General features: G+C 41.6%; 1 pseudogene; it reads right to left on the bottom strand.

Annotated features, from left to right (window-relative positions):
• Positions 1 to 3,226: 3,226 nt before the first annotated feature.
• On the bottom strand, positions 3,227 to 3,958 carry LOC104304343 (melanoma-associated antigen D2-like; annotated as a pseudogene).
• Positions 3,959 to 15,852: the final 11,894 nt, after the last annotated feature.

Here is a 15,852-nt window from a genome sequence, read left to right as displayed (position 1 = left end):
AGCTGTGGGATGACGTGTCTAAAGGCTCAAAAGGAGCTTTTTGCTATAGCACCTTGTGAGAACTTGTCACAGATACACTGAAATCTATGAAAAGTCTGCTCTCGATTCAGCTGCTGTGGCATTTGTTGTAACCAAGATGAAAAATGGAGATTCAGAAGGCTCCGCATGTTCTGCTCACCACCCCTGCATTGTCCACTGCTTTGTCAGCATCCTCATCACAATTCCTACTTCAATTACCTGCTATCCCTCTTCCTACAAGAATCGTGGCTCCCTTATTACTGTCCCTTATTACCACTACGTCAGTAGTGACAAAAGCAAATACTGATGACTGAGGAGATGTGCATAAAAAAAATGGAGGATGAAACGCACGAACACTCACAGCGAGAAGTCACTGCGTTCACCATTTTGGTGAACACACCGCATTCACCAGACACCACCACTGCTGTTGGGCCCAAGCAGAGAAAAAGCAATAAAACGGAAGCGATACCTGTGGTTCAGCATATCTGATCCCCTTCATCACCATCTTCCTCTAATAATGAGAGTGACAGCGACAGCTCAGATTCGGAAGACGAAAAGACTGATGTTAAGAAATCGAGCAGCAATGACTCTCTTAGAAATAATGGAATGGGCTGCCCGGGGAGGTGGTGGAGTCACCATCATTGGAGGTGTTCAGGAGGAGACTTGATGGGGTGCTTGGTGCCATGGGTTAGTTGTTTAGGTGGGTTGGTTGATGGGTTGGACACGATGATCTTGAAGGTCTCTTCCAACATGTTCTATTCTATTCTATTCATTTAATATTTATAAAGTTCCACTGGACAAGACTATTTTCCACTTCTTTTTCTGAAAAAACTATTTAAATTTTTAAATTTTAATTTTAAAGGCTTTTTAACACCTAGTACATAGCAGGTGCTCTAATTTTTGAGAATATCATGATTAGGTGTCTTCATGGTGTTTACAAGAAAGCAGAAATAGAACAAATCCGTGGATTCATATAACCATAGAATGTAGATAATAGAGAAACCATACACACTGATTTGAAACCATTACAAAAGGGCTACAAAGATAGGGGGAAAGTGAAAGTCTAAAAGGAATTCTTTAATTACCCCACCTTCCCCCACCAGGAATAGAATATCTTGTTTTCTATGGTCAGGCAATTTTTGTCACAACTTTTTACTAACTTTTGAGAAAATAAATACTTGTATTACATGAAAATGGGCTCAACATTATGATGTAACCTGTAAAACCAAATCATTTAACTGAGTCACAAACACATTATTCATTGGTTTCCACTCTCTATTTGTACAGTAGTTTCACGTCTGGTTTTGGTTAAGAAATAGTGCTTCTCATAATACTTGCTGGTTTGCTTGTAATCTTCCAAGTATCATAAAGCGTAAACTTCTTTATTATCCCCAGTAGTTTTAAAAGCGTATTACAACTTTCATGAATCATTTTTCTTCTTTGAAGTTTTGGTCATAAAGTTGAGCTCAGTTTCTCAAAAGCATAGGAGGATAAGTTACAAGTGACTTGCATTTGCAATTTGCAGATGCCATACAGATAATTTACCTTTTACTACTGTATAAGTCTGAACACTCTGCATTTCAGTTTATAAGTGAGGAGATTTTACAAAGGCCATGATTCTGCGCATAAAAGTCCACATTGTTATTACTGAAGCTTGGTATCTGCTTTTTGTACTCTCCCTCGCCGATCCTTCCACACACCCCTCCAATTCTGGGGTTCTATTTTTTGTAGAATAATATGCCAGTGTTTTAGTCCATTTGCCACTGACGGAATTTCTAAAACCCATAGGCTTTTTACAGGCCACATATTTGCTACAGTATTTATTTCCCTACTCAAAATTCTTTCAGAGGTTCATCTGAAGAAGTAACTCCTTCTTTCATTAGCGGACAGTTTCCCTGGTGTCAGCAACTATACAGTTTATTTTATTGAAGCCATACTAACAATACTGTGGAATATGTTTGATCAACTGCATATTTTTAGAAACACATATTGACAAATGCTGTGAAAAAATTATTCCTGGGTGCAAATCTATGTACATACTATCCAGTTGAAAGACAGAGGCTTTAGCTGACTGACTGATCAGCCCATGTATGAATATGAAGTGGTCTCTGTCACTTATAGAATAACTGTTTTTTTAGGCATTTCTGATAGATGCGAATATCAGCTGACTAGACCTTTTTGTCTAATTAAAGATACTGCACTCAACTCACATGGGCATGAGTGAAGTTAGATTTTGTACCAGATATGGGCTGTGTTATACATGCTGTCTTTTATTTTGAAGTACAGAAGGTATCTACTGATAAATCCATTGGGGAGCTGTACATAATTTAAATGTTGCTCCAGACCACCTCACTTGCTATGAGTGACCAACATCAGCCTTAAAGCAAAATCCTCTCATCTGGGATAAATTAGATGTACTTTTTATTATCACTCCCTCAGGCAAGAGTCTGGAAATACAAATGAACTTCTACCAGCCCTGAAGGTAAACAGATTCATGTACCACCATTTCTGCAGAGAAAGAGTTTCAGAGGCTATATAGATTAACTGAAATTGTGCAGATATTGGAATTTAGATTTTATTAGTTGTGTACAGTTTTATTGCTTTCCCATTGGAACCACATAGCATCTGTGAAGAGATGCCTACCATATCACAGGGTGTTTTAAAAATGCAAATACAGATTTTGCATGTTGCTAGAAACCTGTATACAAGCTGATACATGACTTACTTTCTATAATCCCTTTGGAAAGGGTTGGTGAAGAAAAAGACAATTTGCTTTATATGTAGACAGGACCCTTTTTTTTTTTCCCTTCCCCTCGAAGCTCCAAAGAAACAAAAATGAACAATCAAACAAACAAAAACCACACACACAAAAAAACCCAACAACCACCAAACCAAAAAAAAAAACCCACACACCAAACCAAACCACCAAAACAAAAAAACATAGACAACCACGAATTCCTGTCTAAATAGCAGCTCTTCTGTGATCTTCAGGATTCTCCAACTGTGATCCTTTGGATGTGGCGGTAACACCTTGCAAACTATAAGATCATAAAATGTTGTGTGTTTTAAGGGGCCTTTGAAGGTCATCTCATCTGACCTCCATGCAGCGAGCTTGGATTTTTATTTTTTTTTTCTTTGTAGGGCTGCAAACCAAAAGAGCATCTTTATGGTTTTTGGAGGCAATGTTGGAGAGTGCCTTGCCCCTGTTCTACTGGCTTGTGCAGAATGTGGGGTCCTTCCTTGTGATTGTCACCACAAAGCGGAGCATATACTTATTGGAGGTCTTGGCCACTTGCAACCCCCACTGGTATTTTAGGAGGTCTCTCAAGAGGATGGGGCATGATCTCCAGCTATTCCTGCCACACAAACTTCCCCATCATCAACTCCTTCACATCCCTTAAGACTTTATATTGTCCCCTGATTGCACCTGGAGCTGCTGTCAGAATTCTACGTGGCACTGTCTTTGGCAGAGCTGCTCCTCATGAACATAAAACTGAGAATGACAATGTGGAGCCCCAGATTCATCATTTGGTTGTCTCAGCCCAGGGTCTCCCCTTCAGTACAGGACAGGCCATTAGTGGGGATGCAGATGTGGTGTTTTGTGTCATTCTTCAACAACTGCAAATAGCTGCTGCAGGGTCCTTATGGTCCAGCTAATTATCTTCAAGTAAACAATTTTGTATTTCCAGATGTCTTTCTTCAGGATAATTCTCTTGATGGGGATCTTTTTCAGGTCTTTCATAAGCAGATACTGAACCAACTCACTCATCTTCTGATTCACTTAATCCTGAGAATCAATTGAGGTTTCTCTGCACCTGTCTGTGTGTTGGCATATGGCCAGGATGAAAACTTCACCCCAGAGAGAAGTCTGATTTTTCTGCTGTGTTTCTTCTGAGACATTCCTCACAGCAACTCTACTTCCCTCATGCTCTGCTTGCATGCCTTCACATATTTTGTGCTCTGCTTTTACCAGCCTGCCTCACTTCCTATACATCCACAACAGTGAACAGATGTAGATGGTAACATTCAAAACCCCAGTATGGTATCAGGAGCTGCACGTCTCAAACAGCTTCTTTCTTTACACACCTAATTTAGGCAAATGTTGAGATGACACAAGATTTAATGAATATAAAGGAAAAATCACATGGAAAAATTATCCTAGGATAACTATAACTCTCTGAAAGAGCTTCAGTATCTTATAAATTATCTTTGAGAACTCATAGAGGACACAACATTTTAACAGTTGGGAAAAGGCAGCTGTGGGATATAGATTTGTAATGGAAGAGAAAATAGAATTCATAGACTCATAGAATGTTAGGGGTTGGAAAGGACCTCTAGAGATCACCTAGCCCAACTCCTGTGCCAAAGCAGGATCACATAGGGTAGGCTGCATACAAATGCATCCAGACGGGTTTGGAAAGTCTCCAGAGGAGACTACAGCTTCTCTGGGTAGCCTGTTCCAGTGCTCTATCACCCTCACAGTAAAGAAGTTCCATCTCATCTTGAGGTGGAACTTTCTGTGTTCCTGCCTATAACCATTGTTATTTTCCAATTACTGGGCATCACTGAAAACAGATTGGCACCTTCATCTTGACTCCCACCCCTCAGATATTTATGGGCATTAGTAAGATCCCCTCTTAGCCTTCTCTTCTCAAGACTTAAGAGCCCCAGTTGTCTCAGTCTTTCTTCACAGGTGAGACACTCATGTCTTGCAATTATCCTTGAAGCGAACCATTGGACTCTCTCCAATAGAGCCCTGTCTCTCTTGAATTGAGGAATGTAAAACTGGATACAATATTCCAGGTGTGGTTTCACTGGGTGTGGCAGTTTAGGGTGGGTGTCTCCTGTTAAGGCCACGAGTTACACCTCCCATGTCCCAAGTGTCCAACTCAATGGGTGGACACAGGAAATGGCATATTCCTACCCATAAATCCTGTGCCCTATAAATTCATCTGCAAAGTCATTCTCTTCCTCTCTCTTCCCTCTCTGCTCCCATGGGAGATGCTCCCTATTGGGTAACAGTGGGGGAGTATCTCAAGTCCTCTTAGGCCTGTCTAGGCCTAATGCCAGGAGGAGATGGGGGTGTTGCAGTCTCAGACCTGTCCAGTCTGAGACTAGCCTAGCAGTGTGGAGGACAGAAAGAGCCCTGGGGATTTGGGTAGACCCTCAGGTGGGGAGAAGGGAAGTGTTGGGAGGCCTTTGGGTATACTGTAAGGGACTCTGAATGCTTTGGGATAATCTCTGCCACTATGCTTTGCAATTTTGGTAAAACACCAACTGCTTTTCGATTTAAACTTTCCATCACTTTCCAATCCATTTGTAGAAGCGTCATTTTTTTGTCCTTCCCAGGGGCATTAGAGGATTTGTCCTGCCTCAAACCAGGACACTGGGGCAGAGAAGAGTGGGAGGAGAAACTCCCACAAAATGCTGGACACACTTTTCTTCAGACACCCCAAGATATCATTGACCCTCTTGGCCACCAGGGTACACTGCTGTCCAATGGATAACTTATTGACCACTACTGACCGAGGTCTTTCTCCATGGAGCTGCTTTCCAGCAGGATGACACCTACTCTACACTAGATTTGAAGGGGGAACAGGCTGAATCCAGTCCCCGAGACAGAAGTCTGGGGGTGGTAAGATGGAGTTAGGGGTAAAACCAGCAGCCCAGCTGAAGTACATGTGTACTAATGCACGAAGTATGGGTAACAAGCAAGAAGACCTGGAAGCCTTGTTAGAGAAGGAAAGTTATGATGTAGTTGCCATCACAGAAACATGGTAGGATGACTCACATGACTGGAGCACTGTAATCAATGGCTACAGGCTCTTCAGGAGAGACAGGCAAAGGAGAAGGCATGGAGGGGTGGCCCTATTCCATGGCCCTGCTCCAGGATGATCAGGTTGAGTGCCTGTGGGTGAGAATTAGAGGGAAGAACAAGACAGACATCCTGGTTGGAGTCTGTTATAGACCAGCAACCAGGATGAAGAGGTTGGTGAATTATTCTATAGGCAGCTAGAAGCTGTCTCAAGATTGCCAGACTTTGTTCTTCTGGGCAATTTTAACCTGCCTTATATCTGCTGAGAAATGTGAGGCCCATCCACAAGAAGGGCCAGTTGGATGAGCCAGGGAATTACAGACCTGACAGCCTGTCAGCCTGACTTCAGTGCCAGGCAAGATAATGGAACAGGTCATCTTAAGTGCAATCACATAGCTCTTACAGCATGAGATTTAACATATCTATGTGCTGGCTTCTACATATTGGCCACAACAACCCCATGCAGTGCTACAGGCTGGGGTCAGAGTGACTGAAGGGCAGCCAGGCAGAAAGAGACCTGGGTCTACTGGTTGATAGCCAGCTGAATATGAGCCAGCAGTGTGCCCAGGTGGCCAAGAAGGCCAGTGGCATCTTGGCCTCCATCAAGAATAGTGTGGCCAGCAGGAGCAGGGAAGTCATTCTGCCTTTGTATTCAGCACTGGTTAGGCCACACCTTGAGTCCTGTGCCCAATTCTGGGCTCCTCAATTTAAGAAGGATATTGAGACTCTTGAAGGTGTCCAGAGGAGGGCAACTAGGCTGGTGAGAGGCCTTGAGCACAAGCCCTGTGAGGAGAGGCTGAGGGAACTGGGGTTGTTTAGCCTGGAGAAGAGGAGGCTCAGAGGAGACCTCATTGCTCTGTACAACTACTCTCTAGAATTACTCCACAACTTTTGAGCCAGCAGTATGCCCAGGTGGCCAAGAAGGCCAGTGGCATCTTGGCCTCCATCAAGAATAGTGTGGCCAGCAGGAGCAGGGAAGTCAATCTGCCCCTGTACTCAGCACTGGTTAGGCCACACCTTGAGTCCTGTGTCCAGTTCTGGGCCCCTCAGTTTAGGAAAGATGTTGAGTTGCTGGAAGGTGTCCAGAGAAGGGCAACAAAGCTGCTGAGGGGTTTGGAGCACAAGCCCTGCACAGACAGGCTGAGGGAACTGGGGTTGCTTAGCCTGGAGAAGAAGAGGCTCAGGGGAGACCTTATTGCTCTCTACAACTACCTGAAGGGAGGTTGTAGCCAGGTAGGGTTTGGTCTCTTCTCCCAGGCAACTAGCACCACAGTAAGAGGACACAGTCTTAAGCTGCGCCAGGGGACGTTTAGGCTTGATGTTAGGAAGAAGTTCTTCATAGAGTTATTGGCCATTGGAATGGGCTGTCCAGGGAGGTGGTGGAGTCACCATCGCTGGAGGTGTTTAGGAAGAGTCTTTATGGGGTCCTTGGTACCTTGGTTTGGTTGATTAGTGTTGGATGATGGGTTGGACTCGATGATCTCAAACCTGGTGATGATTTCCAACCTGGTTTATTCTATTCCATTCTAAACTACCTGAAAGGAGGCAGCCAGCACCAGAACAAGAGGACACCAGCACCAGAACAAGAGGACACAGTCTCAAGCTGCACCAGGGAAGGTTTAGGCTCGAGGTGAGGAGAAAGTTCTTCACAGAGTTAGTGGCCATTGGAATGGCTGCCCAGGGAAGTGGTGGAGTCACTGTCCCTGGAGATGTTCAAAAAAGGATTGAATGTGGCACTTGAAGTCATGGTTTACTTAGTCATAAGTTGTTAGGTAATACTTTGGACTTGATGATCTCTGAGGCCTTTTCCGGCCTTACTGATTCTGTGATTCATACAGCTAGCCTTGGTTCATCTGTTTAACCTGTTCAGATCCTGCTGTAAATCTACCCTACCCTCTAGCAGCTCAACAGTCATTCAGCTTGATGTCATCTGCAAACTTATGGAAGGTGCACTCAATACCCTCATCACTGAAAAAAAAAATATTTAAGAGGACAGGCCCTAGTACTGAACCCTGGGGGACACCACTAGTGACTGGACACAAGCACAAGTGAGACTGCACCTCAAATAGTGCCTTCATTCTTGGATCTCTCACTACAAGATATAACATTTTGTTGCTAGAACATTTCATAAAAGGATAATAAAGCTGGTGAAGGGTCTAGAGAACAAGTCTTCTGAGGAACAGCTGAGGGAACTGGGATTGTTTAGTCTGGAGAAGAGGAGGCTGAGGGGAGACTTCATTGCTTTCTACAGCTACCTGAAAGAAGGTCACAGTAAGGTGGCTGTTGTCCCTAATAACTAATGAGAGGAAGTTGCCTTATATTGCACCAGGGGAAGAAAAATGTCTTCACTGAAAGAGTGGTCAGGCATTGGAATACATTGCTCAGGGAGTTATAAGAATCACCATCCTTGGAAGTGTTTAAAACTCATGTAAGAACGGCATGTCAAAACATGTTTTAATGACCTTGGTGTTAGGTTGGTGGTTGGACTCAATGACCTTAGAGATCTTTTCCAAATCAAATGATTCTCTGATCCTGTAGTCACAGAGGAAACTACTTTCTCCTAATCAGATGGCAGTTTCTTAGAGAATATCCTGAAAAATGAAACATGAATTGTGCATCATAGGAAATTATTCAGCTTTTATTTCAGTTTTCAACACAATCCTATAGAGATGAAACCAGTGCTGATCTCCAAATTTAGTACTTAAGTTTTAATGTACTTTTAAATTGAAACTTTGTAAATTTAGTACTTAAGTTCTGCCACCTCAGGGTGGCAAAAAAGAGGGCACTTAACAATCTTGAAACCCTTGACTTCAGAAGAGCTGACTTTGGCCTCCTTAGGAGCTTCATTAGTAGAGCACCATGGGATGAAGCCCTAGGGGGCTTGGGAGCCCAGGACATCTTGTTGATTTTCCAGGATCATCCCCTCCAAGCTCAAAGATGCTACATCCCTTAAAGGAAGAAATCAGGCAAAATGACAGGAGGCCTATATAAATGAACAAGGATCTCCTGGTCAAAATTAACCACAAGTGGGGAGGCAAAGACAAGTGACGTGTGATAAATTTAAGAAAGTTGTTCAAGGAACCAGAAACCAGGTTAGGAAAGCTAATCAGATTATTTGGTTCCTGATGATTAGGAAAAGGCTGAGGTACTCAGTGGCTTCTTTGCTTCAGTCTTCACTGGTAACCACGTGAGCCATGCCACTCAAGTCACAGAGGGCAGTGGCTGGATCTGGATAAATGGAGAACCACCCACTGTAAGCGCTGGTCTGGTCCAGGAACAATTAGAGAACCGGCAAGTCCACAAGTCCATGGGAACTGACAGGATACATCTACAGGTCCTGAAGGAAATGGCAACTGAGACTACTAGGCCTCCATATTTGAGAAGTTGTGGCAGTCTGGCAAAGTTTTCACTGACTGGAAAAGGGGAAATATAACCCCTGAGGCCAGTTTAGGTGTCCCCACCAGAAGAAAGACAGAGCGAGTCCAGAGGAGGACCGCAAAGTTGACCCAAGGGATGGAACACCTTTGCTATGAGGACAGGCTAAGTAAGCTGAGGTTGTTCAGCCTAGAGAAGAGAAGACTCTCGGGGGACCTTATAGCTGCCTTCTAATACCTGAAGGAATCTTACGGGAATGTTAGTGAGGGACTTTTCATGAGATTGTCTAGCACCAGGGCAAGACAGAATGGTTTTAAGCTGAGGGAGAGTATGATTAGACTGCATTTTAGGAAAAAAATCTTCATCATGAGAGTGGTGGGAATAGGAATAGGCTGCCAAGGAAGATAGTGGATGGCTTCTCGCTGGGCATGTTAAAGGTCAGGCCTTGTGTGGTTGAGAGGCATCCCAGCCCATGGAGTAACCTCCAAGTTCCTATCAAACCTAGGCCATTCTACGATTCTGTGAATATATTACAAAGCTCTGTATCAATTTGTCAGCTATTACAGAAAATCTTTAAAGAGCTTAAAATAACCAAGATTAGTGCAAGCAGTTTACAAAGAAATTACTAGAGTAACAGTATGCAAACAATAGAAATTGTTATGCCAAATTAAATTTAGGAAATAGTAAATCACTTTAAACATGACACAGTAGGGATTTGCAATGGTTTAGTGACATCATTGATAAGCAGAATCAACTAAATTAATTGTAACTTTCTGCAACAGACAGGTTCATTATGTGCTAAATTGAGAAGGTATGTTTCACTTTTGTTTCCTGAGTCTCCTATTATCTCTTCTACAGAAGCATGGGCAGAATGTGAGCTGTTAGAAAGATTATTAAAGGGATGTGTAATTTTTTTTTGAAGTAAAATCTTATTTAGGTTGGACATGAAGTATGACACTGCAGCTAAACACACTCCAGTGGGGAAAAAAAATGAAAAAGTTATTATGAACCCTCTTACAAACATTTTTACAAGGTCTGTTACTTTACAAAAAGAAAGCTACAGTCTGACTCTGAAAATTGCCTTTCATTTGAAAAAGTGCTGCTTCCCATACTGTAACAAGAGCAAGTGGCCTGATAGCCCAGCACAGTGCTGGTATGTGTTTTGGCAGATACAATGAGCAACACCCTGTCATGAAAGATTACATCCTGACTAATGATGATCATTATAAACAGTTGGATGCTATTGGACTGCATGGATGGTGGTCCCACCTAGCTGACAGCCCATGCATATGTTTTATCTCAACCTGCCTTTCAAACCATGTATGGAGTTAGAGTTGGAAGAAGCTTCAGAATGTTAGGAAGGAAATGATGAACAGTGGGCTGTTGAATGATATTGCAATCAATAAGGCATAAATGCAGGCCTTTATTATTTTCTGAGTTTATCTAGGACAGAAAAGACCTTTTTGAAGCTGTATTTGGGAGCTAAAAATTTACTTGACACATAAAATACCAAGAGACTTCATTCAGATCTTAAGTCTTCAGCCTGTTGAGATTGCACTGCAAGATACAGCTAAATCTCAACAGGTGTTGTAGCAGGTTTTGACTATAATTTCTCAGTATTCTTACCTGCATGCAATGGATTCCATAAAAATTTCCCTGCTTTTCCTATGTTGAGAATTTTGAAACAAAATTAGCTTTTGATTTTCCATCCAGCAATTTAAAGAAGGAACAGGGCACATCTACATTCTTCATGTCTTTATGTGTGACCTTTTGGACTGCTTGATGCTCTAGCAACCATCTTAAAGCACACTGATGAGTGACTGTTGTGGCTATGAAACAGTTAATGTTGGTGACAACAAAACAGTATTTTCAATTACTAAATCCAACAGATTTAGCCTGTAAAATACTTTTGTGTAAGATTTCTGTCCACATGAGCATCAAAGACTTTTCTGAGTATTTCTTAATGTGATTTACTTGCTGGGGCTCAAATCAATGTCTTTTGTTTGGTTTTTCTACTGAGAAACCTAATTTCACAGAATCACAGAAACATTCACATTGGAAAAGACCCTTAGGATCACCAAGTCAAACCAGTAACTCTAATCTACAAAGTTCACCCCTAAACCATATCCTCAAGCACCAGCATCAGGCAACCAGCATCAGAACAAGAGAACACAGTCTCAGGCTGCACCAGGGGAGGTTTAGGCTGGATGTTAGGAAGAAGTTCTATACAGAGAGAGTGATTGCCATTTGGAATGGGCTGCCTGGGGAGGTGGTGAAGTCACCATCTTTGGAGGTGTTCAGGAGGAGACTTGATGGGGTGCTTGGTGCCATGGGTTAGTTGATTAGGTGGGTGGGATTGGTTGATGGGTTGGATGCGATGATCTTGGGGGTCTCTTCCAACCTGGTTTGTTCTGTTCTATTCTGTTCCGTTCTATTCACCTTCATTAATTTCCATTATTTCATAGCAGGCCATCCCAACACCTCTTCTTCCTTGCCTATCCCATCTGAAAAGTTGGTACACATTGATTGCATCACTCCAGTTGTGGGATTCATCCCATCAGGTTTCCGTGATGGCTGCTATATCATATTTTCTCTGTAGCACAATGGCCTCCAGCTCCTCCTGTTTATTGCCATGCTGCATGCATTGGTGTATAAACATTTCAGGGAGGGGGCTGAGTACACACTGCTCCACAAGCATGGCTCTACTACACCCAGAGTTCTCAGTGAAAAGGTCAGCTACATCCCCGTCCCTCTTTAAAACTAGTTTAAAGCCCTGTCAATGAGCCCAGCTAACTCATGTGCAAGTGTTCTTGTCCCCTTATGGGAGAGAGAAACTCTATCTGTTGCCATAGATCTGATGTCAGGAAAACTTCCCCATGGTCAGAAATTCCAAAGTTCTGTTGGTGGCACAAACCTCTAAACCATGTGTTGATCTCATGGATGTTTTCTTTCCTCTGATATTATTTCCTGTCATAGAGGGATTGAGTAGAACACCACTTGTGCTCCCTCCCCTTCCTGCTTCACTGGAGCGGGACCTGCCTCCATTCCTCCCCATCTCTTAGGCTTCTTTATTTTTCCAGGTGACAAGAGGGCATGGAATCCCCTGTTTCTTGTGCCACCCACACCTGATGTCACTCCCTCAGGGATGGCAGAGTCTGACTCCCTAAGTCTATCTTCTTTTCACATGCCGTTATAGTCCTTAGCCTCAAAACATCTTCCTTGAGCTCAGCCATGAGGCTGAGTAGATCATTCACCTGCTCATAATATATGTGTTGTTTCTGCAACCCTCCATTGCAAGTGCCAGGCTCTGGCACTCACCACAGCCAGAGGCCTGGACACCGACACGTCTGCACAAAACCTCTCTCTCTGGGTACCCACAGTTCTGCTGAGAACAGCCCTCAGCCTGGTGGTAACCATAGCTGGATCTCTATCATGGACTGACTTCGCAGGCTGCTGGGACACACACAGATGACTCACCTTGCTTGTTGAATGACCTTGCTCAGTGTACAGGGTTCACAGACCCCAAGGAGCTGTGAACAGCTGTGACACTGCCCCCTGGGCCACACAGAATCACCATTTGCTAACCCTGTGCTGTGTGCTCATCAACTCCTCCCAGAGACTTCCTACCACCTCATCAATAATGGGTGGTACCAGTTCTGCCCACATGGGTGGACGGTTCTGCTTTCTGCAGAGGCGCTTCTTCTAGCTGAGCAGCCTGCCCACAACCTGCCAGCCCTTGACACAGTAAAGCAGTTTTTCCTGGCTTCTAAAAGCCCTAAAAAGAGCTTTTTGATGATTCTTTAGGCTCCAGATCCCTTGCCCAGCACAACATTACCTGCACTGAAGCTGATCTCTTAGCAATGTTTACTTTTTACCCAAAGTAAACATTATTTTTATGATTGACCACACATTTTTATCTAATCTCATATGCAGATGTTGTGGGAACTTTACATCATTTTATAATAACCTATTAGCCCCTTAAAATTAGTAGTAGTTTAATTAAAGAAAAAAACCCCAGCAATAGCACTTCAAGCAGATAGATTTGAAAGACTTAAAATATTACAGGATATTTTCTGAGCCTACTCTAAGTAATAGGGAAAATAAATTAACTTCTTTATTGGTGGGCTCAATTAAGTGATTAACAATTTGATGACATGCAATCACAAAATTCTGGTTCTTTTTAAACAAATATAACTAGGATTAATATCTACCTCTGGAATTGACAGAAAGGACAGAAAATTTTAAGATTAAAAACTTCTGTTTGCTTTACACACACAAAGTAGCTGAATAGTCACTGTAAAGAAAAAAGAAAACTTATGCATTACGTACCTGAGCATGAACAATTAGATACACATATATAAACTAAAATTTTACCTACAGGTTCTCAACAAAGGACATGATTGGGAAGAAGAAACCTTGAAAAGTAAAAACCCTTTTAGTTTTTTTCTAGGATTATTATGCTTTACATACAGTGGAGAGATCAGTACTGAAAAAGCCCAGAATATAAATGTATGTTTTCCCACAACAAATCTGGCAATACTTCACAAGGAAGTGAGTAATTTTTTCCTGTAGTTATTGAAAAGTGATGCAAAGCTTTCTGCTGTTTGACTTTCTTCCCTCTATTAAATATATCCTCTTAGAAGACAGAAAAAAAATTATCTTCTACTTGTTTAATATGCATAAATATGAACACCTACTCTGTATTCGGGGTGCTCTTGGATGTGTTGTATAATTATCTTCTACTTGTTTAATATGCATAAATATGAACACCTACACTGTATTCGGGGTGCTCTTGGATGTGTTGTATAAGTACGGTCATAGAGGCCACTGGAACTATTTCTAGTGGTTATAATGTCTTTCCAAAAATATAAGAGGCTGAAAATACTGATTTGTAAAATATGTACAAGCTGAAACTTCTTGGGATGAGTCTTTGTCCACAGGTATTTTTGGCAGTTGTTACCCTCTTTCCCACAACCGTCAAATCAGTAAGAAAGGATAGAGGGTGCCAACAATAACATTTACAGAGAGTTGACTCAAATTCATGATACCTAATATATGATCGTTCTTGACTTCTGGACATTTGTATGGCCAGTCTAAATTGCTGCAATAAGGGGTATGGATGCCCTAAATGAAATTATTACAATGAAAAGTTATATTTTATCTTATTCTATGTTTCAGTCTTTCCTGGTGATTCAAACATAAAATTATGTAATAGTTTATTTTTTATTTTTTTTATTTTTTTTTCTGTAGGAAATAGGCCTAGTCAGAAGCTTAGAAAAAGAGGAAATTCTCCATTTAAAAAGGCAACTCTTAAAGGTTCTCATGATAAAGTCCAACAATACTTCTTGCTTTTAAATTATGAGCCTATAAGACAGTATAGCACATTTTAATGTGGAAGTTCAAGAGAGTGTAGGCTTTTAAATATTGAAGTTCCCATAAGAATCAGATATCTCTGTAGACATTATCCATACCTTAACACTATTTTGCCTTCTAAGAAGTGGATAAAGTTCAGAGGGAAAATGTATCAAAATGTAGGTGATTCTTCAGGTCAAAATCCTGAGGGTGTTTTGAGAAGGTCCAGCTTATGTAGGCAATGTCTTTGGATCCATCTTCTCAGTGTTTAATTTTAAGGGTCATGGAGAAATATGTAGGTCTCTCAGATCCTCAGGTGAAATTGTATCAACCTATTCAGTAGACATCTCTGCAAACTTTTACATGCTCCCTACTAAAGTAATTGTTTCAAATATCACAGTACTAATAGTAACTATGATATATGCCCATTCATCATTTTTTTATGTCTTCATCATTTGTTTTTGTCTGGTTTGTTTGTTTTCTTTTCTTTTCACAGAATCACAGAATTTCAGGGGCTGGAAGGGACCTCAAAAGATCATTTAGTCCAACCCACCTGCCAGAGCAGGATCACCTACACACAGATTATACAGGAACACATCCAGGTGAGTTTTGAATATCTCCGGAGAGGAAGACTCCACAACTTCCCTGGGCAGCCTGTTCCAGTGCTCTGTTACCCTCACACCCTTACTGTGAGCATAATTTATTTTGATAATGATGCCTGTAAAGCTATTTATTAATATGTGTACTTTTTGAAAGTGCCAGTAATGGCTGGGAGCAACAGTAAAGTTGTTTTAGCACTGCAAATATCAAAATGTGGAAAAGCTAGAACTTTGCTTAGAAAATTAGTTTTAATTACTTTGTTTCAGATTAATAAAGACGTGCAAAAGGGGCTATCTGCACAGGTGGTTCATGTACAGAAAGCAGAATCATACACAGTTTGACAAAAAGTCACAAAGGAATAAATGCAATTCTTTTTGAACTTGCCAATAATTTATTAGGGCTTTGCATATTTTAAGCAACAAAACGGCACATTAAAGCTTCAGAATTCTCTTTTGTATACATCCATTTAACCACCTTGACTTGATCTAAGAATAAACTGTCCACAGTGAAAAAGAAGAAAGTCAGTGTTGAAAGACAGTTAGTTATTAACCCTTTAGGTAAAATTTTGAGATGAAGTTGCAAGACCAGACAATTTATTGTACTCTCCTTTCCTTTCTTTCCGTTTTTAAAGTCCCAGTAAGAAAAGCCATATGCTTAATGGGTTTTACTTTTGCCTGAAAGTCATGTACTTT

This window comes from Dryobates pubescens, chromosome Z (genome assembly GCF_014839835.1).
Source record: "Dryobates pubescens isolate bDryPub1 chromosome Z, bDryPub1.pri, whole genome shotgun sequence".
NCBI lineage: Eukaryota > Metazoa > Chordata > Aves > Piciformes > Picidae > Dryobates > Dryobates pubescens.
The sequence above is the reverse complement of the archived record's forward strand: the minus strand, read 5'-3'. Positions and strand labels throughout refer to the sequence as shown.